Below are 27,916 nucleotides of genomic sequence, written 5' to 3'. Positions count from 1 at the left end.
GGCCCTATAGCATTATCCGACAATTACGTCCATAGTCATCTTCCTTAGAATTTGAGAAATTTAGAAATCCTTGTTCGAAGTCCAAAATGTTCATCCGATTGTTCCAAAACTTGCACAGGTTTTTTTTATCAATGAGGACCCAACCCAAACTCTATATGAGCAATATCGGACCATAAGTCCAGAATTATGTCTCTTTGAATTAAAAATAAAAGTGAAAAACTGCTTGGTTAGGTGATTATTTCAACATTTTTCATCGGATTCTTTTCAAACTTACAGTGTCTTCATATCAATGAGCATTTTTACCTCATTTAAAATGAGAAACATCGGGACAATAAGTCCAGAATTTTTTTCTATTAAATTTGACAAAATAAACAATTTCCACTTGTTTAAAAGATTTCACAACTTTCGTCTGAATCTTTCCAAACTTGTTAAGTGTTTTTAAATCAGTATTACTCGAACCCTATTAAAAATGATGAATATCGGAGCAATAAATCTATTATGATCTTTTACTGAATTTCAGAGTATTGTGAAATGCAGCTTCTTTATGCAATTTACAGTTTTCATTCAATTGTTTTTCCAAACTTTTACAGTGTTTTCATATCAATGAGTACTCAACCCCTATCGTAAATAAGCAACGTAAGAATAAGTTCAGAATAATCTCCCCTTGAAGTTGAGAAAAATATGAAATTACGCTAACAAGATGAAGCAGATTTTTTAAAACCTACACAGTTCTGTTCCATTAATGAAAACTGCACACGGATGCCAGTAAAAAAAGGAAACCAATGTAAATAAAATAAACTATGAAATATTTGGGGGTTACAACACAAAATCATAGATAATGGTTATTTGGGGGTTATAACACAATATCATAAATAATTGTTATTTGGAGGTTATAACACAAAATCATAGATAATGGTTATACCAGTATCTTTTTTCTATTTTGTTTAAAATAATCGGCCAATATATTAATATTTACAGTAGAAAAATAATCGTTCCATGTAACTTCATTGAGTGCCTTTTACACTGAAATTCCCAACGCCCTTTGATGCTTTGCATCAATACTTATCTTGTTTATACTTGCAACACTAGGGCGAACTGGTAAGAAATACAAACATTTATATACAAAACCATTCTATATGCAAAACCAATCAGACCAACAATTTCGTTGAACATTACTTAACGGCAAAACTAAAATCGCGTCAATAATTTTCAGACAGTTGTTATTGACACAAATGACAAATGGAAACAAATGTAAACAATAACTCTAACCTTAAAGATAGCCATACTTTATCAAAGTTTTACCCTCGCCTTATGGTCGGCTATTCGCCTAATACACCACATTTTAATGGAAAGATTTATACTCGGGCCAATATATTGTTATTTCAAAATAATTGTATGCTTTAATTTATTTAATATCATTAAACTTGTGTGACCGACAGATCGACATACCCCATCTATTCACGGCATTGATGTAAAAACAACATATCATTGTCCTTAACAGAATGTCCATAAAAACAGATTACTGGTTACAATAATGACCGTGTATAATTCATATTTTATTAAAAATGCATACCAAGCGCCACATAGTGTATAAGATGGTTAATGCTTCGATATAGCGTGTATCAATTACTCTCTGCAAACGTCTATACCAGAGGGGGTAATCACGTGATAGTCAAGATGGCGACGTCCATGCCGAGACAGTTATTTTTCGCCGTTTTATCTTTATTACTTCTGTTTATTTTTTAAATGACTCTCACTTTCCAGCCATATCAGTAAAAAGTTGATTAGCGTTTATTTCGTATTTAAATTCGCTTTATATCTCGACTTTACTCCCGGACAATTTTCTTAGTGGAGCCCTAATTAGGTCATCCCGCTAAGAAATTTTGCTAAGAAAGTAAAGTCGAGATATAGAGCGAATATAACTATGAAATAAAAGCCAGTAACTTTCTTCCTAATATGGCTGGAAAGTGAGCGGAATAAGAAAAAATAATACAAGTAATAAAGGGTATAAAACGACGAAAAATACCTGCCTCGGCATGGACGTCGCCATCTTGTTTGTCACGTGATTACCCCCTCTGTATACCATCTTATTATAATCCATGTTTAATTTACCTATGCAAATAAGATCAAATTATTTAACTTTCTTAGGTGTCGAAACTGTATATTCTGTTAATTAGTTTTGAATTGTAAGCAGAGGTAACGGTTTTAAGGAAATTAAAATAGACTTATGAATAATCACATGGAGATAAATCTTTGTCAATATGCGAATTCACAATTCTTTGAAATTTACTTATTCTAATACGGATATTACATAACATTGAACAAGTTTAATTGGTTAGCCTAAACCCATTTGAACAGAACGACAACATGCGCATATCCGCTTAATACGGATACTTAATAATTTATCGAATTAGGATAATGCGCGCAAGATCTCACGCATCAAAGACACAAAAAACAAATATTGTATTGTTAATCAAACTCCAATACCCCATTCATTGAGCATAGGAGCGGAATGCCAACATAGGCATGTTCCATCACGGGATGCTTCATATGAAGTATAGAAAAAGTTAATATTAGATCTTAAGCGTACACGATGCACATGTCGGACAAATGGTGGGTTTGACGAACAGACGGATGGAAAGAACGTCGAGAATGATGGATAAGTTTTCAAGGATTTTGGTTTAATACACGCGCAAAATCAATAACATTAAAACTGTCAAAGCGGAATCAATTTACTCCGTCCTTTATAAAGTTATTGTCCTATGACAAATTACATCAGAAAGTCTATATTCAACTGCGTGATTTTATCTGTTGCTTTTTCCACACATTCGACAGTAATTTCGGTCCCGCCGAAAATCATTAGAACCCCAACGGACCTATCAATACCACTTCCGGACAGTGGGACAGTAACAGAGCCAACCTGTTTGCTACCAACATCTGTTGTGAATTTAGGATCTTTGTCACTCGTAACAAATATAGGAAGATCTAATAACTTCTGATCCTTATAAACAGGCAAGTACGACCTTTCGTTCTGGGCTTCACCGACGACAAGCTTATCGCCAGCTGTAACAATAACGGACCACAAGTCTACACATCGGGTTTGTCCATTGGAAAAGACCGTCCGTTTAGACCATGGATGTTTATTCTTGTCAAATGTTTCTGTAGTACTTATACCGTAGGTATACTTTGAAACACGCTCTTTAATCGCCGACGGACAATGGCCATAAATAACTGCACCCTTAAGGACAGCAAGCCCCGCTTCTGGAGGGACGAGGATTTTCAGATGCGGAAACTGCTGTTTGATGGTGTCTTGGAGAAGCATAGACTCCGAATAGCCTCCAACCATCCGTATGGCTTTAACTCCTTTTATTCCGGTTTGTGAAGCAAATCACCCAAATGCTCAACAATTTTCAATAAAGATGTGGTAAAGAAAGAACACATGATATCGGCATCCAAACGAAGCTTATCACCGGCCACGGTTATCTAAAATTACATTAGTAAAAAACAAATAAAAACATATTAAAAATAAGTTTTGCTAGACACTTCGTACACATGCGTATTATTGTTTAAATCTTACTAACTGTAAAATGTTATTATACAACTTTTTTCATGTCTTTTATGGGGGTTTTCTATCAACTCACGAGCACCAGTGAAAACAATGCGCATACTATGAAGCCAAACAATAACCATTGTTAATGTCATATTATATTCCAAAAAGAATACGAAATCGCCTGATCATACAAAAATTCGCAAATTATTCATCTTTGGTCATACAACTCTCAGTGAGTTAAGATACCTGAATTTACTTAAAATAAATCAACGTCGATCAACCAATGGACGCAATTGTTACTTGGATTGTCATTTTAAGCTGCCAATGACCTACTTTGGTGATTAAATAAACTAAATCAATCGAACACACACATGTAACTTACCTGTTTCCCATATCCTGATGTTTGCATAATGTCCTTCATAGACTTTCCTGTTATGTCTTGCACGCGTTCGAAAAAGGTTACTGGTACTGTGATGGCAAGTTTACTAGCCTTTGTGGTATCTACGGCTCTCTTTTTTATTTCAAAGTTCCGAAGAAGTTCAATATAATCTTCCATGTTCTGATCTTTGAATCTCTGCATCACTGATTTATCTGCATATAAATACGGAAAAAAATACATATCGATGCCAGCAGACTCATCAAAAAGAAACTAACAATGTAATATTTATATAAATCAAAATATATTCCAAGTACCTGTAAGCTCTCCCAGAAAGTCCATAAACTCTGCATCCACCTTTGTTCCTCCACAATCACCGCCACTCGCCTTAACCTCAAAATTGAAAATCATCGTTCGGTTCCTGAAGGTAAAATTTTCTTTTTTTTTAAGTAGTAATTATTCATTGATCATTCAAAGAAGTGGCAATCATCAGAGTTGTGATATGTTACAATGTTTGATGTGAATAAATATAACATAAAGACAGGAACGTTGATTTCAAACAAACAACAATAGAAAATAGTGGCTAGCATATAAAAACGCTTCCAAACCCGCATCATGCCGTGAAAAACAACAACAACACACAAAAAATAACATCTCGCGGTACTCATGTAGGTGTATTTGCGTCATTTCTTCGATACACTAATTTATCTTTTGATAATATGTTTCTTTTGTTTATGAATTTATATGTTTGTTGTTAACAGCAAACACGCATACGACGTACAATGACTCCATACTTATTAGTTTCATGAAGTCGTTTGAAGTTTGACAAGTTTTTCATTCACTGTATGCTTGAAACTTTTGAAAAAATCATGTGACAAGTATGGTCTATGTAGATAAGCAGATGATTTCTAACATATATCATCTCGACTAGAAAACCTGCAACATTCGCCAAAAGAATCCAAAAAAGGTTGTCTGACTCTCAATCAATAAAGGTATGGGTATTCAAGTTGATTGAAAAAAAATGTCTTCATACAAGGCGACTACTCGCACACATTACCTCCTGCATCTAAAACTAAATATTTCTTACCAACTCGCAAAGTCGAAAGACTTGATTCCCCTTCTCTCTGCACGGGCAGGTGTCTGCAGTAAAGAGAGGCTGCCTCTGGTTCTAATGCAAGGGAAAGTTTTTCCGATGCAAATCCAGCCTAAAATCATGAGAAATACACAATAATCAGGATTGGTTTGCAGTCTCAAATATAAAAAACGAACAGTATTGTAGATTCCATAAGAATGAGAAACAATAATTCGTGAACTCTCAAGCCCCAGTCCCATACAGATGCCAGATCAGCACAGATCATATCCAGCACGATCCGGCAGGTGCACCGTGAAGCCGCCGTGTAGCGCGGTATCAATCCTCGTAGGTCCGGGTATGTGATTGAGGCTGCGGGATGCCAACGCAGCAGTTTTGGGGAGTTCAATCCCGCCGTGTTGATCCGTGACGGTCCAGGCTGATGGAAGCATCCGGAATGGTCCGTGTGGCTGCCGTTTACGGTCAGGGGAAAGCCGTATAAGGTCCGGCTTACTTATGTTTTAGTTGTCCGTGTGCGTCCTGGATAGTCCAGAAACAATTGTTTAACCCCAAACCGTCAGATATTTCAAGAGATCCTGACGAGCATAGGGGGCAGAATCAAGCCGAAGAAGTCAATCTACAGCAAGCTTGCATTTAGTCAGCAATAACATTGCGGTTCCTAGCATACTATGCAATAAAGTGTCATATCAACATAAAAAGCACGTTTTTATGAGCAAAAAAGTTAGCGTTTGAAGTTACAACTTCGAGATCAAATTGCAAAATGATGGAATCAACGAAAATTAACCTGATTGTATACACGTCATTGTCGGTCCGGGTGAGGTTGTGTTTGTCCGTATCGATTTCGTAATGGTCCAGGATGAATCCGGGGTCATCCGTGTGTCTGCCGTATTGGTCCGTAATAGAACGTAGCTGGTACAGTCGGGGTGGGCGCCGTGTTGATGCCGTGCCTTACCGTGTGGATTCCGTGTTGTGTGCAGGATGATTGTCGTTGGAAGACCGTCGACGCTCAAAAATCCTAAAACGTTCACGGATCGTCTCGGATCTTGATCAGGGTGAATCCAGGACTGCCGTTTCCATCCGATCGTATATGGGACTTATGCCAATCATTGGCATCAACATATTTTAAGTTTGAATAATTTTATTTTCTTAAATAATCGTGTTCGTTCCATAATGCGACATAGATACATGAGTAAAACCATTCACAGGTGTTAATATTGTAATTTCAAATACAGATGTCTACAGCATACCTGTTCGGCGGCTGGTCTCATAAAATGTTTTGCTGAATCATTCCAGATAGCAGGCACAGTCAAAATCCAGTGAATGTCGTTTGCTTTCAATCCTGCCACTTGACTTTCAGATATCTTTGACAAATCATCCTTCATATAACTATTAGTAAAAACGATACAATTATTACATTAAATGCTTTATTCGGAAAATACTCGCGTTTATAACTTAGTCAGAATATTAACAATATCTAAATTAGGTTCGAATTTGGGAAAAGTTGGGTTAAAATCACGGTAACCATGTACAATCTGAAGATATAATTATCATTTAAGGAACCAAATTAATTTTTCAATCGTAATGAAACAGGTTCAGAATGATAAGAATATATTTTTTGAGAATCTTGACAATATCAATGCCAAGTTCAAAATTGGATCAAGTCAAACCTAGAGAAACAAATGTTCTAAACACACTAAACACCTCATTTTTTGTTAACCTAGTAACGATGGAAATTTTCAAAATGTTCGCTGCTGTAGTTTAATTTTTACATTGTTGTATATTTTAAGTGCATTAATTTTAACTAAATATATATAAGGATGCCTTATAATTTATAAAAAATAGCCATTAACAAAACTTGTCTGATTGACAATGAAAACACTCTCAACGCAGGAAGCTTTCGACCACTTTCGTCTTTTAACATGGTGCCTTTATGAATGGACTAGAAATAAAAAGAACACAAAAGGTTATATGAAAACTAAGAAACTTTTAAAGTCAAATTATGCTGAGCGTTTAGTTTCTGTAATCGCTTTGAAATGCTCATTAACAATGTGCATATGTAAATTATGACTCCAGGTCTAGTTATTTTAAATTAACATGCACCGTGAATTATTGAAATGCGGTCCATCGCACCAAGAAATTACCGCTGATTTATGAAAAGCATATGTCATGAGCTTTTTACAACGATCCGCATCCGCATTTCGACAGTTTACTCTGGCGATTTACCTTTTGCCATAGTGACATTTTGAACATTCGGAAGTAGTACAATTCCTTGTGTTTATTGTTCGCGCTCAATTCGCTGTAACGAGTCTCCGCGTCATACGCCAACGCTTCAACCGTCTTACCGTCTGGTCTGATCAGTATACACGTGGGACCTGTACGATAAAATAGTGTTGCATTCAGTTTTAAGTGTAACATTAATCTGTAACACACAAACACACACACGCGCACGCACACGCACAAACCCACGCACACATAAACAGATTCTACAAATATAAATAAATGCTTCATGCATATTTAATGGCAAACAGGTGAACACTAAATATTAAGCACCCGACTGTAAACAATCACAGGAGCGAGAGTCTCGTCATCAATCGAATCTCCGTTAGCAAAATCAAGTGAGAAGGTGTCTATACCGGCCGTTAAAAACATACGACGGCAAAACACAAAACTTATAACATGACTTAAACTGTTGCTGCTGCCTTGAAAAAATATATGCAAAACATTATAACATGCGTTAACGCTTACCTTTGTGTGAAGTTAGCTGGCCTCCACTCCATATTTTTGCAGAAACTTTGGTCGGATCCCATTCGTAGTCATGTTTGAATGAAAACGCCCAACCAGAGTAGGTTGTCCCAAAGTCCATGGCGGCAAGCACTAAAGCCCCTTGTTTTGAAGTCTATGTAAAAACATAATTCTGTAATACAACCATATTAATTCGATTCATTTTATTTTTACCTTTAATATACATACTGAACGTTTGGGAAACAAAATACGTTTACATACTGCAAGAAACATGCTCACAAATGTTTAAATTGTTAATCTAAAAATAAAAGGGAAGAACAAAACAGAATGTATCAGGTATTTACGCTTTCGCAAACTACTGCCGAATGCATGGAATTTCGATTTACAGAACCTGTATATTTAGGTGCCAACCCACTATTGAAAGTTAACTAAAAATATAAAATAAACATCACCTTAAGTTATAGATTCAAATTTTTGTGAATAAACTTTACATTGTAAGGAAATCTTTCAGTTATATGATATCAGATAATCGTTCATTATATGCATACATTTGAAAAACAGTTTGTCTACAAATGAATTTATTGAGAATATAATTATGTATCACTTATTTTATTCAGCCCAAATCAAATTTGCTGAAGTCAAAGTCAAATATGAGAATCAAAAGTTCCTGTTCACAGACCAAAGAATTGACGAGATACCGAACTGTAACTACATATTTAAAAGAAGAACAGTATAATGAAAAACGAAAAAGCACTTCGGACATAAAAGGGTAGACGTATATTATATTGTCGATGAGTTATTATGTGTTGAAAAATACAAAATGACCGAGTTGTTACGGTGTAGTCTTATAATGTCGAGAACCCAAAGTCGATCAGCAAATAAAAATATATATACTTATTTTGATATTCACTTTTTTGTATCTTTTAACCATATGAGGACGGATGCGCATCTTGGGAATTTCGATGTAAGTGTATCTTTTAACTTTCATAATGCCAATTGCACGGATAATAAAGCGTTCATCTTAAAATAAGAAATACCACGTATCTACCAACTAGTGAACATGTATTTATTAACGTGGCAAATAAAATTAAGAGGTTAAAACACCGGTCAATTTAATTATAGATATGCTATTTTAAAACTAAGAATTGTGTCTGTGTTTTTTTAGTTCGAGTTCCAAAAGTGTTTTTTCACGTTGAAGGCTACATCTTATCAGCATGTTAGTATTACATTAAACTATAAGTATACAGTTACAAACTTCGAGTTGTAAACAATGAGCCACACAAGTGAAACAAACGCAGTTTCAAATTAAGACAAAATCCTTCCGAACAAGGACGTGTACTTCCCTATAAGTGAAAGTAAATACAACCCAATTCATGTTTACGTGTTTATCACACATAACTGGTGTTCAGATATTTAAATAAAACACACACACACACACACACACACACACACACACACACACACACACACACACACACACACACACACACACACACACACACACACACACACACACACACACACACACACACACACACACACACACACACACACACACACACACACACACACACACACACACACACACACACACACACACACACATATATAGTATATCTTTATTGCCTCCATTTTCTGAAGATGTACATGATACAAACAACCGAAAATTAGATGGTTATATATATATAAATACATAGATTGTTTCCAAGCATGACCCTTGGTTATCGCAAGGGTGTACTTTATATCTCAGTTCTTTGAACGCGTCATCTTGAAACCCTTATCAGCGTCCTGTACACTTCACTAATAAAAAATATACCGACATTTTTAAAGTGCCAGGTGTTGGGTTCGACGACATGCGTTGAGTTCTCTTGATGACTACACCGCGACTACCGATTGTAGAAACTTTGCGCAGTTAATCAGAAAATCTGGGTAGAGTTTTATAGGCATCAAGTCTGCTATGACGGTTTCTAGGATCGTTTGTAGACATGTCGGCGAGTCGGTAAAGGGGCACTTAAAAAGTGCGTGTACCATTTCGATGTGCATGTACTGGTGTGTGCACTTTTAGCAAAGGACGGGTTGTTAGGAGGTTTTGTGCAACATAAACGAGACAGGAACTTCCTGAGCGAAAGGCTGTCTGGGCGGATCTTCGCGACTCTCCTTATGGTAGCCGGTTGCAGGCTCTTGTGAACTTCTTTGAAAAGCGAAAAATCTTTATGTCGTTCGAGCCGCATTCGCCAGTGACTGGTTTCGTGTTGGCGCACAGCCTTTTTACACACAGATTTCCATTTTTCTTTATAAACTGTTGGTTTAAAAGCCCGTTAAATAGTCTTCAAGGTGATATTTCTGCAGAATTTTCACATCTGGAACAAATCCAATTTTCCGTTTTTCGCACAAGTCAAACTGACACAGCCTTAGAATGAAAAGCATACGACACGGTTCGCATGAAGGGGCGTGGCATAGTGAGCCAAGGAACGCTAACTTTTGTAAGTCGATAAGCGCTTCGATGGATGTCATTCCCGCAAGGCCGAGCACCATGTCTGAGCGCGTGAGGTGCTGGAGACCTTGGGCACGTTTCTTACAAAAGTGGTGGGCCACCTCGAGTTGTTGCATGTCGGCATTGGAGATACTGTTCCACATCTTGCAGCCAAACAGCGCTTTGGAAATGACTGCGGTACAGCTTCATTGCGGTCTTTGGGTTTGCTCCGGACCTACCGGAGACTTTCTGGGAGAGGGATAGGAACGTGCATCTAATTGTCTGTTTCACAGCAGCATCAATGTCGTATGGGTATTTTCCCCTGATCGAATGGATTATACTTTAATGTTTGTAATTTGCCGCTATAGGTATTGGTGTTGAGTCGTATGCAATTTAGACAGTGGGTTCTGTTTTAAACCGTTTTTGGCCCATGGTCATAACGGCACATTTGTAAGCGTTGTATGTGAAGCGCCACATGTTGGCGTATGAGTCGCATTCTCCACCAATTCGTTTAAGCCGTGGCGCGAAAGCGACAAGAGTACCACGTCATCAGCTTGGGTTGGGGAACATAAAGACAGGTCGCCGATCTTAAAGCCGTATGGGGATGTCGTGAGTTCGTTTAGCAGGTCGTTAATGTAGACGATGTAAAAGAATGGTGCACATATGCTGCCTTGCCGGGTGCCCTGTTCAATCGGAAAGGGTTCCGAGACAAATCCACGTGAGAGTACACGACTGGTGCAATATTGTAGTGACTCAAAGATAACTCGGAATACCTTCCTACGGACACCAAGCTGGTGTAAACCAGCCCGTTGATCCAGACTTTGTCGAAGGCTGACTGAGCGTCCATATAACACGCGTAGAGGCTGCTTCCACGTTCTCAGCAGTAGTCGCGAGCCTCTTGTAGCATGTATGCTACCATTGTGCAGTTGTTGTTCTTCTGGAACCCGTATTGTAGTTGATTTATTTGAGACCATGCTGAGGTGTTTTCTATGCGTTTCAAATAGTTTTGCGACCACTGGAATAAGAGATATAGCCCGATAGCTGTTGGGGTCAGTCGGTTGCTTCCCCTTCCTTTAGGCAGGGTGACAATAAGACCATGTTTGAAACCGTTAGGTACTTGGCCGTGGGTCAATATCGAGTTGAAGACTTTGACAAGACACTCTGTTAAGGTTGGATCGCCATATTTCAGGTGCTCATATGTGATATTGTCGAGTGATGCGCTTTTGTTGTTTAGTAGTTCCTTGATTATTTTGATCCAATTCCGTTATGTTTGTTTCGTATGCAAAGTCTGTTCAGTCATGATCGACGTCTGGTGTTTTGAGGTACTCGGTTACTGAATTTTCAACGAGTTCTTTGTGAAAAGGGTCGAACTATGACGTCATACGGTGATTCCGCATTCTATTTTTTTGGATAACTAACTGCAGCGTGGGAATCTTTACAGCAGACAAATACGCTTTGTAAGCGCATGTCAACAAGGTGTTCCATGTGCATATGCAATAAAGAAAATACATCTTCTATGAAATAAACCGAAATATGGAACTTACAAAGTGGTGCAGGACCATAAAAGCCATAAGAAGAAGCCACGGCCTAAAGCGTGTCTTTGGGAAACCCATTAAAATGTGAAAGACCGAACATTCCGAATATTTTTAAGAACGGCCACTCCAAATTACTAAATTATCAGTTGAACAAGCCAAGAAGGGTATTTTCCATTTGACTGTTTATCAGAACGTAGAAATACCAAACGCAGACGAAAACTGGGAGAATGATGAAAACAATACTGGCCAGAACATTAACTCTTTGGTGCTTGCAGACGCATCCTTGCGGTTTGCATCAGACAACATTTTGAAGTTATAAGACAAAATGAGAAATTGCTTACAATGAGCAATTTCTCATTTTGTCACAAGTTTTGAATAGCTAATATTGTGTACACCTCCACTTTTAAATAGCTATTTTTACTTTTATAACTATGATTGGAAGTCGTCTGGTATGACTGAGTTAAGTGTAATGTTGCCTCAATATGAATGAAACATTGTTAAAAACAGCGTAAAACATCATATAAATCAAACTTTTCAAATTTTGACTATAGTCGATTTGGAAAAATTCCAGGAAACTTCATTCCGCTATGGTTAAAAGTATCGAATTACATTTAATGCAATATTTGAAGTGTTTGACAAGCGGGGAGTTCATCATTAAAATTATCCTTTCTAATATCTTTTCTTCTTAAAAAGTCGTAATTATGTATATCGAATTGTCGATCGTAGATCATACTACCGATTTCATGGAACAGGAAGGGATATGTTAAACTATTTAATTCATTCTATGCGCCCAAGTCTATACCTTTAAAAACACGAACAATAAATTGTATTTATTTATTTAGTAATTTTGAATAAAAAGTGTGAATCTGGAATGACGGAAGAGTGTACCCAAGAATGTAGTGGATTAAATTGTTCTGGAGGTAAAATTATCTGTCTAAATGACATTGTCTAGTCTTTTTTAAATTGTTTGAAAATAGGTGGAAATAAATAATTGAATACATAACTACATGAATTAATTAATAATATATAATTGAGTAAATAAATTTATAATATAAATAAATAAATCAAGTAACTCAAATAGCTTATATTACTAAATAAATAAAATAAAATAAATAACTAGAAGACCGTTATGGTCCTGGATCGCTCACCTGAGTGATCATAGGATTGTTTGATTTCATTGAAACATACATTATGATTGGACAACTAGAGCGCACAAGGGTTTTCTCAGATTTAACTTGGCGCTTTACTTTTTTGACCCGAGGTGACCCATTTCAAACTTGTTCGAGATTTCATGACGATTTCCATTCTGAACCCATTTCTTGATGAAGAAGCTAAAAATGTAGCCTCTAGTGTACACGCGATTTTTCTTAGATTTGACCTAGTGACCATGTTTTCAACATGACCCGTATTCAAACTTGTGTGATATATCACAAAGTGATTTTTTCTGACCAAGTTTCATGAAGATTTGGCGAAAATTATTCCCTCTAGAGTGTTCACAAGGTTTTCCTATTATTTGACTAAAATCGTGACCTGGAGTGTTCACAAGCTAATCTTAAAGGGAAGGTGTGCTTGATTCATTTCGGATAAAAAGAGAAAGTGTTGCTTTCTGCAAATTTGTTCCATTCATAGGGTTTCACAAATCAACTGTCAGTGTATATTGAGTTATGTGGTCACCGATTAGTTTGATCGGTTACCACTTAATGTTTTATATACTGGCAGTTAGTTTTATAACACTTTTAAGGTGTTGAATGTTCAACTCCTGTTTCCCAATGTTCAGCCAACTTAAAATATCTTAAAAACAATCCGTATTCGGTGTAAGTATTGTATTAGTGTATTAGAAACCGATGTAAAATAAATGAGTTCAAACTAAAGCATACGATGTCTTCTGCAGGATGTAACAGCGATGGGTGTTTACAAATGGCCAAGGATAACTGCAAGGCAGTCCCAAAGGCGTGTTTTATTTGTCCATGCGAATATTGTGTGTACGGATTTGCGCATTGTTTGGGGTGTCTAGGGGACTTAGTACGTGGTGATAAACCGAAAACCGCGGATGACATCCGTTTCGATATGGAGATGAAAAAGGAAGACAAATTGTGCGAATATAACCACACCGCAAGATGTCTTTTTTGTCCGTGTTTTCTGTCGGCCGCGGCTCTTTGTTTCGTGGGGATGGTTATGACATTGTGCGGATCCTTGTCTTACTACATAGCAGGACGTTGCTGCCAGTGTTGCAAGAACAATAAAGTATCCAATTCGCCGTATTTATTGAAAACATTTTGAGAGAAGAAGAATGATTAAGCCAATTATTACGCATATTTTCCTTTAATCACGATGTAAAAATTACAACATCAGTTTCAAACGTTTTCAAAACATTGTCAGCCATACGTTTTAGTTTCCTCTCGTATTATAACGAATTTTCTGTTTTTGTTAACATAAACTTTACCTGACTGGTCCCAAATGCATTCCCAAGATAAGTCTGCATGTACGCTACGTACACCCACACTTTAATTGAAACATTTCATTTAAACTCAACTTATCGATATAAAACTGTTTTTCTACTTGTAGTAGCAGTGACTCTAGCCATGACCCCAAGCCGCCAACATACAATTGAAGATTTGAGGCAAGCTTTTTATTTCCAGAGTTTGTAATTGCTCTATACAAACTAAAGATATCGACCAGAAACAACCTTTTGCTCTTTTTTATATCAAGTTAAGTGACCAAATGCAATCTCAATCTTGTAATTAATGTAAGCTAGCTATATATCTGATGTCAATAAATAGTGGTTAGTGCAAAATTAATTGGCAGAAAACATCTTTTTTATTTTGAGCAACAGTTAATTTGACCTTGACCCCACTAGCATCAAATATAATACCAACCCAGATCCCATGCAAGCTTTCTTCATCCAAATTTAATCAAGTTTTTCCATGCAAGAAAGACCACCTGTTAGACACCACCCGCTTGCCAGCACCCCACCACTCAAAGCCCGATTAAGCCCCGTGGCGGCCCATAGGCAATGAAACTTTTGGGGCCCATGCCACAGGCCCCTTGTGGGCTTTGTGCTTACTAGAATCCTAGTGCCCATTTGATTTAACTTCTTTGTCACTTGGTAAGACAATGTCAAGCCTTTAATCAAAATATAACTTTGATATAAAATAATAAGCTTTGTAAAGTCATTAGATTAGGCTAAGTAAGTTGGTAAAACAATAATTTGTCACGGTCTAATGGGGCCTCTAAAAGTTGCAAGGGACCATAGGCAGTTGCCAAGTTGTTATAGACAATCCCAGAATCGATAAATTGACCGCCGCCATATTGGCTATCACGTGACCCCCGCCGCAATTTTGGTACTGAAAAATTTGACAAATAACAGCGTTCTACAGGGGTGACATGTAGAACGCTGTTATATGTCAAATTTTTCACGTAATGTTTAAGGCCTAATTTGCTGTATTCTTGTAAGAAATCCTTACAGTTATGCCTTTTGCTTAAAACACAATTATTTCTTTATTGAATTTTATTATTCGAAGATAATTATAAAGGTTATTTCCGCATATAAAGTCTGAAGTAAACTTTGTGATTTTTAAAGTTACAAATTCCGGAGATGTTTATTAGCGAAATTTTGAAGGATTAATGACCGAGATATACAATTTCGTTGAAAATCAGATATCTGCCTTTAATAAAAAAAAAATTATTTCGTTATAAAAAAGTATATAGTTCCGGATATACTCATTAAGAAAATGTATTTGATTCAATACCGAGACAGACTTTTTTATTCAATAGTACATATCTTTGTTTTTCTAAAGATTTATTAATTTTTTAATAATACTTCTTATTAAAGTTTCATTTTTAAGGTTATGTAAAAGCTTTAGCCGAAATATAATTTGTGATTTTAACTAAAATTGGTCCGGAAATATTTATAAGCGAAACTCCATAAGATTTCATGTAGTGGCAAACTTTTCTCATTAAAAAGGATATGGTTTAGTTTATAACTTTGTTGTTTTTTTATTAATATATGTATTTAAAATCGCTCTCAAACAAAAATCACTAACCGGAAAATATTTCGTGATTTTAAATGTACTAGTCAAGGGAATTCGCGAAAATGTGTAAGATGTCAGAACATGGCAGGTTGTTTAATTGAAAAGTGAATATATGCTTTTGCTTATAAATGTATTTGTATTTTATCATTTAAATACCATTCTAATGTTAGAATCAAAGTCTGTAGCCTGAACAAACTATGTTTTGTCTTGTTCTAAATATTTACTTATTTGTTTGTTTGCTTTTCTTAATTTCTTAATGCAATCTAAATTTACCATAACAATTCTCAACATGAAACATATGTAGTCATACGTTAACTTAAATACCGGTAGTCCGAATAATGTTCGCTACATTCCGTCAACGTATTAATTTCTTTCTTAAATGTTCACTATACAGTTAAGATTAAAAATAAACTATTAAAACACGAACGCAGTGATGTTTTTCGTCGGTTATTACGGATTGTCAATTTAATTTAATTAATTAATGGTAAAAGAAACGCCATCTGCGATTGAGGAACGTAAGCATTCCATCAGTGGGAGACGATGTCCCCATAGTGGATTAAAGGGACCTTTTCACAGATTTTGGCATTTTTTGAAGTTTGTCATTAAATGCTTTATATTGATAAATGTAAACATTGGATCTAAATTCTCCAATAAAAAATTAAGAATAAAATTTAAAAAAGAAAAAAGGTAACCCTCAGCAGGGCTCGAACCACTGACCCCTGGAGACCTGGGGTAAAAAGTCTCCTATTTAGACCTCTCGGCCATCCTTCCAGATACAAAATTAGACGCATTTTATACTATATATAACAAAGCCTTGTAGGTATACAAAATATAACGACAACAACAGAAATCTCCAAATTATTAATTCGTTTCGCGTTGCAACGCTTTATAATTTTCAGGTTTTTAAATTGTCAAAATATGCATATACTGGCTATTCTAGAGCATGGTAAATGTTCAGTATTACTGTCTCCTCACAAATATCATAACAAAACCGAACATTTGCGAATCTGAAACAACTTTTGTCAATTTACCCAAACGTGAAAAGGCCCCTTTAAAAGTGTTAATTAGTATGTCTGTGACACCATAAATCTCCACATGTGTAGATGCTGTTATTAAGATAAGATACCATGCGTAAACTTCTAATAACATGTCAAATGATAACAAAGGCCTAATTCATGCTGAGTTTTATCAGAGTCGTAGATTTTCGTCTCTGGTTTTATGACTCTTAAACAATGCAGATGGACCTGATAAAAATATTTATTTAAAAAATACGAACGGTTATATGATTATTGTATCGATAACGGAAATCATCTTAATCTTCAAATATATTTAATAAAATCGCGTCACTTTGTTTTATTGTTCAGGGACCTATACAAACATATAGGTCACTGCATTGTTCTTCAGTACCAAGATGGCGGCGCGAGGGGAGGTAATCCGAGAATAATCGATTTCTGGGATTTTCTAAAGGTCTTTTATACAAAGCTTTGTGATCAAACCCAGCGGGCATCAAACGTTGTGCGAACGTTGCTGCAACGTAATATTTAGGTCGCAACGTCGGCAACCATTACCGAACGTTGCCACAACGTTGCATACAAAACATTACCCGGACGTTTCATCAAACGTTGCAGTTTGGTTGTTACAATGGTGTATATGAAAGTTTTCCCGACGTTTATTTCCAACTTTGCTGCAACGTTTTTTTCCAACGTTGCTGCAACGTTGTATTTAGGTTGCATTCAAACGCTGCAGTTTCCCAGTGGGCATCCAACGTTGCTGCAACGTTGTATTTAGGTTGCATTCGAACATTGCAGTTTGGTTGTACCAATGGTCTATATGAAAGTTTTCCCGACGTTTTTTTTCCAACGTTGCTGCAACGTTTTTTTCCAACGTTGCTGCAACGTTGTATTTATGTTGCATTCGATCGTTGCAGTTTGGTTGTACCAATGGACTATATGAAAGTTTTCCCGATGTTTTTTTCCAACGTTGCTTCAACGTTTTTTTCCAACGTTACTGCAACGTTGTATTTAGGTTGCATTCAAACGTAGTATTTCTTTTTTTTTAATAATATGAAAAAAATAAACAAACTATTTACTGCCAACCGCTCTTTCGAGTAATAACGGCAGATATGCACACTGTCGAGTCCGTTTCCTAGAAAGAACCAGTACTTGGTGTCTACAGAGGGAATAATGAAACGCTCCCCGAGTAGGAATCGTACTTTATAATAATAGAGTTCATGCATATGATTTCTTGTACATTTTAGAAATTATTTTTTTTTAATTTTACAAATCAGTTGCTTGAACCACAGGTGGTTAGCGTTTGGCTATGATATTAATTAGTGAAAACATCATTTTGAATGATATATAATCATATTATGAGGAAAAATTAACTTTTCTGAAAAAAAAAATGTTTTCACAATCAAATATATATATAACAAGTTATGCAACTCAAAATCATTCGAAAACGGGGTGCATCGCTTTAAAAAGCCATAAATTCAACAATTTTGCAGCGATTTTCATGAAACCGGTCTTATTCAACGCAGAAATAAATTTCCTTTCTGGAAATGTATATATCTTGTTATATTACTACACATGCTGGGTCAAATTTTTAGAAATAACACGATACACAATTCGCTTGACCCAGTTGACAATGATCAGGCAGTATTCATGAATGAAATCTCCAGTTGTAAAGACACACCTTCGCATTGGACCCATGAAATCACTCGTGTGTTTAAAATGTCAGTTAGTTGAAATGTATGTAAACAAAGGTTTCAAACGGTGCTGGACAGTTAGTTTTGATGCATAATGTAACGACAAGCACGGTAATAATATTGTTTCATACGTTTTATTGAATTATGGTATCGAGGTACATGAACTTTGCAGGGAAGATGCCCTTTACTCTGTGAAGACTTCAGTCTTAAATACTGCCTGATCAGTGTAAACTGGGTCATACGAGTTGTGTATCGTGTTATTTCTTAAAAGTTGACCCAGCATTTGTAAAAAATATTGCAAGACATATACATTTCCAGAAAGGCAATTCATTTCTGCGTTGAGTAAGACCGAGAACGTGAAAATCGCTGCACAATTGATGAAGATATGGCTGTTCAAAGCGATGCACCTCGTTTTGGGGTGATTTTGAGTTGCATACCTTGTTATATATATATATTTGATAGTGAATTTTTTTTTTCAGAAAAGTTAATTTTTCGTTATAATATGATTATTTATCATTCAAAATGATGTTTTCTCTAATTAATATCATAGCCACACGCTAACCACCTGTGGCTTAAACTAAACGATGCTAAATATAAACTTTAACTCAAAATCGCCGGATAAAATATATTGCTTAAGTTGTGTTATGCATTAAAATGGTAGAATCTAGTTTCAAAGTTTCAACCAAAAATTAATAGTCAACATTTTTGTCTGTAACATTCAAAAGTCGCCGTGGTGTATTGGATAAGGTATCTGCCTAGTGATCGGGAGTTGGTGGGTTCGATTCCCACTCGGGGAGCGTTTCAGGTAACTTTCTCCAGACATCAAATAATGGTTGTTTGTATGAAACGAACTCGATAATGTTCCAAAACTGCCGATAATAATCGAAAGAACGGTTGGCAGAAGCTAGTTTTAAATTGTTATATTATTAAAAAAAATAGAATTTAAAAATACTGCGTTTTAATGCGACCTAAACACAACGTTGCAGCAACGTTTTAAAAAAAACGTCGGGAAAACTTTTATTTGGACCCTTCGTACAACCAAATTGCAACGTTCTAATGCAACTTAAATACAACGTTGCAGCAACGTTGGATGCCCACTGGGAAGCCGGTACTCATATTACGCAGGCTTAACTATCATATCATTGGATTCTATTTTACAAATAATTATTTGATTCCCAGCTAATGTTCATTATAAAATAGTTGATTTACAATACCCACTGAATTTGCCCATAAGTCGGACACTTTTGCCCTTAACCCGGACACAGATTTGTATTCAGCATTTATTTGGTTATCCATTTCCTATAATTATATCAATGCAAATTGCACAGTAACAGTCCTGTTTTTATTTTATAAGTTCATTCTTTTGTCAACATGTTGACGAAAATAAGTTATAAAGAGAGGAAAAAAGACATGATCACTTGTAATGTCTATCCAACCTTTACAACAACGGAAGCATTTGTATCACTGGGGGTTACAACGAAAAATACAAAAATACAAAGATAAAACATTATGCGATCTTTGTTGTTTGTGAGCTATGAGATTCTTTATAGATTGAGTCATGTTAATTGGAATGAATGTGTTGTTAATTATCATCCGTATGCCTCTGCCAGTACATAAACTCATGTTCGCCGTAAGCGCGAGTTGCATTCGCCTCAAGGGCTAATTGAGTTGTAATTCATTTGTTACTGAAAAACCTATACAACAGAGCGAACCACTGAAAATTACCTTTCAGATTTATAGAATAAGGTCAATTTTTCAATGTAAAGTCATTTGTGAATGCTGTGAAACGTATCTTACCAAAATGCCGATGGTATAAAGATAATCGATAAATGAAAATTCTGAATTTTCCGTCACCAGAAGTTATTTATACTGTAACGAATCCAAATTCAACGTGAGATAATATTTATCTTATTTCGAAATATCATTTATTTTGAGTATGAAGGGTAAAGTATTCGGTATAACGTCACAAATCATGCTAAAAAAACTGATCTTTGAAAACTACAAAGATCAAAATGTAAGACTCAATGGCAATATCGACTCAAGGGCGAGTAACTATGAAAATTAAATTAATCTCCTTTTTAGTATCATTATTTTAATGCAATTCTAATTTCGACATATTAATCGATATTAATGTGTGTTTAAACCAGTCTGGAAGTTGATTTTTTCGCAGCATGCACTCGTTCTTGTACTGTTTACCATCCGTTCCGCATACGTTGCATTTGTCACCTAAACTAGAAGTACCAAGTGTCCCGAAAATAGACTTCGGAACGCCCTGTATCGCGTTTTGTAAAACCCCAGTCCAATATCAAACACGGATGGACAATGCAGTCACGGATGAAAATCCGGGACGATCCGTAGGTATTTCGGTATTTTCAAGCGTTGACGGTCTCCCCAAAACAATCACTCCGGTGACATTTTTTTGTGAATGACGTAAATTATTTAGATATAAATGCTGGGTCACACTCCTGGTCACATAATGCAGTCGGAAGGGGCGAAATACACACGCACACTTACGGTGATTCCGTAATTATGCAATCAGATTTCGATGGTGTAACCTGGTATTTTCGTGTACATGGCTTAAACGTAAAATGCCTTCCAATTCCCAAACGATTTTCACGAGCACTATCCGCTACCAATGAATATCAGAAGAAACAAGCTCAAGATCACCATCAGCTGCACAAGTAGATCTTCAAGCATCCACGAAAACTGACGCCAAAAAGAAGACACCACTCGCCCTTATACAGGAACAGGGGGTCAACATGGCCGATTGGCTAAATGTGAACCCTACATGTGTATGTTGTACACGACGGGCAAGGGGAAATACAAAAACAAGGCAAAGGATACAGACGTCTGGAATTCAAATGCAGCAGAGCTTAATCTGGAGTCTGGGCCTAAGTCGAAGACCAGATACGAGGGCATCAGGACAGTTAGACAAGAAGAGAGACTCGGCAACAAAAGACATGGCTGATAGGCTAAACTTCCTAATACAAAACTTTGTGTTCCTGACGCCTCACATAGCGAGTGAGAGGTGCAGATCATCATGAAGTGAGAGAATACATTTATATTACTCATGTGATTTGTTTTTGTTCTTTTTTTTATTACATGATATTATTTTTATTCTGTCAAAACTGCCATGTTTAATGCCGGATAAAGGGGTGTGGGATAAACTAAGTGATACCGTAATTACTCTATGTTTTCGGACACTTAAAAATAATTGTGTTTTTTTCGTGTCCGAAAACTTAGATACGAAAAATATTCAAAAAATACCGGTGTCCGAAAACTTAGAGTCGAAAATTAAAGTATCCGAAAATAGCGTCAATTGTATCGACGACTACCGATATTAGCACGTGCTTGTAAAATACCATGCCGTATAGTATAAATTACATGCATATATGTTTGCACTGCATTTTAAATTATTTTAAATGCTTAATTTATTTTACAGAAAGTTACTTCAAGGTTATACTTTGACCAACGAGTTCAAAGGTGAGCATGTGATGTACCGATACTCGCTAGTTTGAACCTGTAATTTACGCAATAAAAAAAGGAACATATGAATTCTTTGTTTGTTTATTTCCGATAGTTGTTGTCTAACACCTTCCATTGTTCGTAAAACTTGTAATATGGTGCATCACACTTTGAAGCGTTAAGTATTTATCACAGTTATTTTACTGAGAAGGGGTAGTACCATTGCGGTAGATAATTGAACTGTTAATTGGCACTACGCCTGGTAATTGTCATAACGCTTATTTTCAAAAGAAAGTTGTTTAAGATTATCATAATTGGCACTAATTGACATTATTCTGTTGTTCCACTATGGCTTTTAACGTTTAATTACTGATTTCTTTAATCTGATTGGTGAATTATTACGATCCAATCGACGTTTAATCTGCATTACCGGTATATTACCGGTAGCTTTAATCTGTTTGATAAATTCCATCATTCAAATTATTCTGAGACTTCGAATGTTATTTTAGCAATATAATTGTTCACGTGCACTTTTAATTATGGATAAGTTTGTGAAGCGGTTTTCAACCGCTGAGGATGCACTTCCGCAAGCATGGAAGACGTCGCCCTTACCTAGGTCTACACCAAAGAGGCCTGTTGGGCGACCTAAGAGACCCGGATTTTCTACCTGTTCTGCGAGCAAGCGTGCATTGTTGGATTTAAGTGCCAGTGATCAGTGCTTTACCGGCACGTTGGATTTAACTAGTGATCCGTGCTCTACATTGGATTTACCGGTTACTAGTGAAATTAGCAGTACAGTACCGGCACGTGATGATACCGGAAGTATAAACGCGGATTTTGTTGTCGAAGACTGTTCGGTGCAGAACCGCGAGGGCGAAGTGACCACGAGCTCCCGAGCAGTTCGTGGTCATTATAAGACCTACTCTTTGGAAGAGAAGCAAGAGGTCTTGCGGTATGCAGACATGCATGGCATCCGTCAGGCCAGCCGCACCTACAAGATACCGAAATCTACTTTGGGCAGTTGGAAAACGATGAACTTCGACGCGATACCACGGGACAAGCGGGGCCATCTCGAGAAGACGGGCCGTCCCCTGTCTTATGGGATGGCTATTGAAGAGAAGCTTATCGGGTTCGTGTTGGAGCAGAGGGAGTTGCAGCTGGCTGTTACGATCAACGATCTGTACATCCGTGCGCGCGATCTTGTGACGCCGGAAAACCCTACATTCAGAGCCAGCCGCTGTTGGGCCACCAGATTCATGAACAGACACGACCTGGTCTTACGAGCCAAAACGTCAATGGCTCAGAGACTCCTAGTAGACCTGGAGGAGAAGATTGCTTCCTTCCACGATTTTGTCCGGCGTCAGAGGGAGCGCGATGACTACGACGACATGTTTATCGTCAATATTGACGAAACTCCAGTGTATTTTGACATTGTCCCCGGCAAGACGCTTGAAACGAAGGGGAAGAAATCGATCCGCATACGAACAACTGGGTCTGAGAAGCGCCATATGACAGTTGTTCTGGCCGTCGCTGCAAGTGGAGCTGTACTACCACCAATGGTAATATTCAAGGGATTGAGAGAGCTGAAGCTTACACCTCCACCTGGGTGGCTTGTGTGTGTGCAGCGGAAAGGGTGGATGGACGAAGCGCTTATGATCCGATGGGTCAAAGAGATTCTCGTGCCATACACTGAGAAGGACCGCTGTCTTCTCGTGCTTGACAGTTTCGCAGGGCACAAGACGGAAGCAGTGAAGAAGGCCATGCGAAAGGCGAACGTCGTACCGGCAGTGATTCCGGGTGGCTGCACATCAAAACTGCAGCCACTCGATGTCTCCGTAAACAAACCCTTCAAGGTAATGCTCACATTAAGAATTATTTAATAAGCGTACTAAGTATTTGGAGTATTCTTGTATGCAGCATTTGTATCGACATCTTAATAATTCACCGTTACCATTCCGTTATTAGACTATTGGCGCTAAATATATCCTTTATGCATGCCTTTCATTTAACATGATACCGATAATACCCGTACGTGTATCATTATTAAAATACCGGTACAAGTTATTCATACATTTTTTTATTAATAAAAATTACCGCAATATTAAAAAACGCGTACCAGTATAATATTAATATTTTTCCAGGCCGAACTGCGCAAATCCTGGGGGACATTTATGAAGGAAGAGTCCGCGAAGGTTGTCGGGACCGGTGAACGATCAAAGCGGCCAGTAAAGAAGAAGTCTGATGGCTTGCGTCGGCCACGGATTACATTAAGGGAAAACCCGACCTCGTCCGCCGCAGCTTCAAGGCATGCGGAATTTCGAATATGTTGAGTGGCCAAGAAGACAGTCTCATCCGCAAAGACGCTGTTGAAACGCCCGCAGCTGATTCCGACGACGACGAGGAGCCGGAGGTTGACGATTACGCGGACGATGACGTGCCGATCGCGGAGCTGATCTCTCGTGAGATCGAGAAAATGTCAAAGAAACGGGGCTCTGAGTTTAGGAAAAGACTCATTCAATCCTTCAAAAGAATTGTTCTTACATGTTCCGGTAGTAGTAACATGCGTTTTTATTTCAATACAAAATTTTTTCAGAAGTTGTAATGTTCATAAGGAATTTGTATTATCTATAAATGTCATTCACCATAATTATGCTCAACATTAATGAAAATGAATGTCATTACCGGTATGTACCGGATGTGTTTTGTTTGTTGGTCTAATATTACCGGTAAATTGAAATAAAAGCAATAAATAAATGTGCAATAATTTATTGTGTTGTACTCTTCGTTCTCTGCTTTTCAATAAATACAACCACACAGCTTTGCTACCTATTACCTGAAATTAAATGGAACAAAGATATATAATATTAAACATACTGCTTCCTTAAAACGGCATCAATTCAAATGCTATCGGCATCAATTCAAATGCTATCGGGCGAAACCATTGTTTAATACCGGTTTACAAGGTTATCCACCCAAAACGCAAATGTAATGGTCCGTTGCCCTCAGCATGCACCTGCTGTGTTTTATGATGTTAATCTGGTTGTAAAACCCCATGATCGAAGTGTCATTAGATATCGAAACAGGACCGAAATTTGGCAAAATAGCGCTGTAAAATATACTGTCCGAAAACTTAGAGACATTAATTATGGACGAAAACTCGTGTGTCCGAAAATTAAGAGTCACGAAAAAAAAAATATTTTTGCTAAAAAAGGGGTGTCCGAAAACTTAGAGTGTCCGAAAACATTGAATTATTACGGTACGCGGTTAATTCAAACGTTACTGCCTAACTCACATTCTGGAACTCCCTAATTACGGTTGCTATTGAGTTAAATCGACGTTATAATTTTTATCCATGACAAGAAAAGCTTGAAATAAAAAATAAAATCACAAAATGGAAGCATCGGGATAAACAGACACGATGGTAATTGTCTTGGATTAAGGAAATTTATCGGGCTCAGCCTTGCATGATGAATTTTCCCCATTTAACACACTAACCACCTATTCTATATATTAAAAAAAACGTGTTCTACTGAAATGAGTTCCCGGACTGTCAAGGACACACACGGACAACCAAGGCATAAATACGGCTGTCCCCTGACCCAATACGGCAGCAACACGGACATTTCATAATAATCCCGGATGCTTCCATCGTAACGGATCAACACGGAACTTCCCAAAACTGCCGTGTCGTCCTCCCAGAGCCCTAGGGATATTACCGGAATTTCCAGGACATGCAAGTAGCCATGGCGGCTACACGGTTCACATGCCGGATCGTGTTGGAAATGGTCCGTGTTGATCCTGCATCTATATGGGTCTGGTGTTTTAAGTTCGCACTTCACTAATGCACATGTTTCTGCAAGAATGCAACGATAAAACCTCAGGTGCCCCATATTCATTATTTATTCAATTACGTATATGTTATAGAAATAAATCACTAGGACGTCAAACTAATTATACCATACTATATGTGTACTAACAAATAGACACTCCTTTGTAAATTACTAAATGCTATTCGAACTACTATAATATCATTTTAGTTGTTCACAAGAGCAACTAATGTAAATAGTGTTTTTTGAAAATCGGTGTGCAGGGTACTACAGTTTGCCAACTCACACTCAACCCGCATCCGCGTCAAGAATAAGATCATGGCGCGGAAGAGTATACTGTATATAACATTTTTTTTCATACCAAAAATAGTCCACTGCGTGTTACATTAAAATCGCGTGACACAGCCCTCCTTAAATTTCACAGGGGCAGATCAGCCAATAGATCCATTCGCGAAGACGCTGCGGGGCCTGTAAATGAACTCCGAAATACACACATAGATGCGTGCAGCACATCAGCTGCTGCTATTAACTAACAACCTTAATAACAGCCGACTCCTTATTACTAGCACCACTCCTTCGTCAATGTTGAATCCTCTCATAACAAGCCTTAGGCCATCATGCCACACGCGGTCGAAAGCTTTCTTAAAGTCAATGAAGTTATGTAAACTTATTTGTAAACACCTCTATTTCTTAAAATTTGTATATTACATACTAGGCAAACAATCATACATTGCACAATATTTAACGAACATATATTGATGCAACAATGTTCGTCGTAGAAAAGCTAAATTAAAAAATAAAAAAGCAAAATTGGTCTTTTTTTGTGGCGGTGTGTGTTGGGCTTCCATGAAACAGTCGACGGGTCAGTGTATTGACGCGTTCCACGTGAATATGAGCAATGAGGAGTGCTGCAGCGCAGGCGGAGGCAACACCGTGTCTTGGAAGCCCCACACCGTCACCAGTGACATATTCAATTTCAATTTCTTCGCCGATGGTGCAAGCTCATGTCAACCGTGTCACAGAGAATAAATAAGGGATCGCAAAGCATAATTTTTTGAATAACATAACACTCAGAAATTGATATCTTCAGTCGAGATATCACAGTATGCGCTGACACATTTCTGATAAGCTCGACGACTGTGACTCGGCTGTGATCACATATAACTACCACTGCGTAACCGCAGTAATCGTTGTATATTTAATCTTGTTATTTGAAGATCGTTGAATTACAATTAAATAAAACAACAACACAGCAATGTTTATTTTGTGTTTTTGCTGAGTTTTTAAATTTTATACTTATGAACTGAAACGTTCATGTAGTCTGAAGATTGCTGTCTGTATGTGTTAATAGATTAAAGGGCGTAATCCAGAGGGGGTAATCACGTGATAGTCAAGATGGCGACGTCCATACCGAGAAAGTTATTTTTCGCCGTTTTATACCCTTTATTACTTCTGTTTATTTTTTAAATGACGCTCACTTTCCAGCCATATCAGTAAAAAGGTGATTAGCGTTTATTTCGTATTAAAATTCGCTTTATATCTCGACTTTACTCCGCGCAAATTTTCTTAGTGGAGCCCTAATTAGGTCATCCCGCTAAGAAATTTCGCACCAAGTAAAGTCGAGATATAGAGAGAATATTACTATGAAATAAAAGCCAGTAACTTTCTTCCTAATATGGCTGGAAAGTGAGCGGAATAAAAAAAAATATTACAAGTTATAAAGGGTATAAAACGACGAAAAATACCTGCCTCGGCAAGGACGTCGCCATCTTGTTTATCACGTGATTACCCCCTCTGGTAATCGTAAAACATACTTTTTTTAATGAAATCAATTGGCATAATAAGCATATTTATCATACCACCGCATTGATATCTGCCTGGTATAACGTTGCCTGATATATATATTTATATCATGATCAACAGGAAGTTCTTATATCAGTCATGTGTGGAGGATGGTCATATTTCTCGGAATCAACTATAAAGTAATCATTTTTAGTAAAATCGAACCAGATTCAACAAAACAAACAATTTGATACCAAGATGTAATATATTTTAAAATCAAAATGCAACACAAACAGCAAAAAAAAAACCATTTTTTACAAATATTAAGCGCGCGTGCTCAT

General features: G+C 37.1%; 2 protein-coding genes and 2 long non-coding RNA genes across 9 annotated transcripts in view; 2 read left to right on the top strand and 2 right to left on the bottom strand.

Moving 5' to 3' along the window:
* The window catches only part of LOC127879166 (tyrosine-protein kinase JAK2-like), a 487,084-nt gene that overhangs the window by 310,231 nt on the left and 148,937 nt on the right, over positions 1 to 27,916 (top strand). The gene's annotated exons all lie outside the window — the stretch shown is intronic.
* Positions 1 to 27,916, bottom strand: part of LOC127879179 (uncharacterized) — a 299,024-nt gene that overhangs the window by 222,138 nt on the left and 48,970 nt on the right. The window lies entirely within an intron of this gene.
* Positions 1 to 27,916, top strand: part of LOC127879175 (anaphase-promoting complex subunit 10-like) — a 305,930-nt gene that overhangs the window by 229,885 nt on the left and 48,129 nt on the right. The gene's annotated exons all lie outside the window — the stretch shown is intronic.
* LOC127879177 (uncharacterized) lies at positions 3,945 to 6,398 on the bottom strand. The gene is made up of 4 exons (XR_008048955.1): positions 6,264 to 6,398; positions 5,014 to 5,131; positions 4,244 to 4,347; positions 3,945 to 4,141 (listed from the first exon to the last, which is right to left on the bottom strand). It is a non-coding gene; the product is annotated as an uncharacterized LOC127879177 (long non-coding RNA).

The sequence above is a fragment of the Dreissena polymorpha genome, chromosome 4 (genome assembly GCF_020536995.1).
Source record: "Dreissena polymorpha isolate Duluth1 chromosome 4, UMN_Dpol_1.0, whole genome shotgun sequence".
NCBI classification, from domain to species: Eukaryota; Metazoa; Mollusca; class Bivalvia; order Myida; family Dreissenidae; genus Dreissena; species Dreissena polymorpha.
This window is presented reverse-complemented; position numbering and strand designations above follow the sequence as displayed.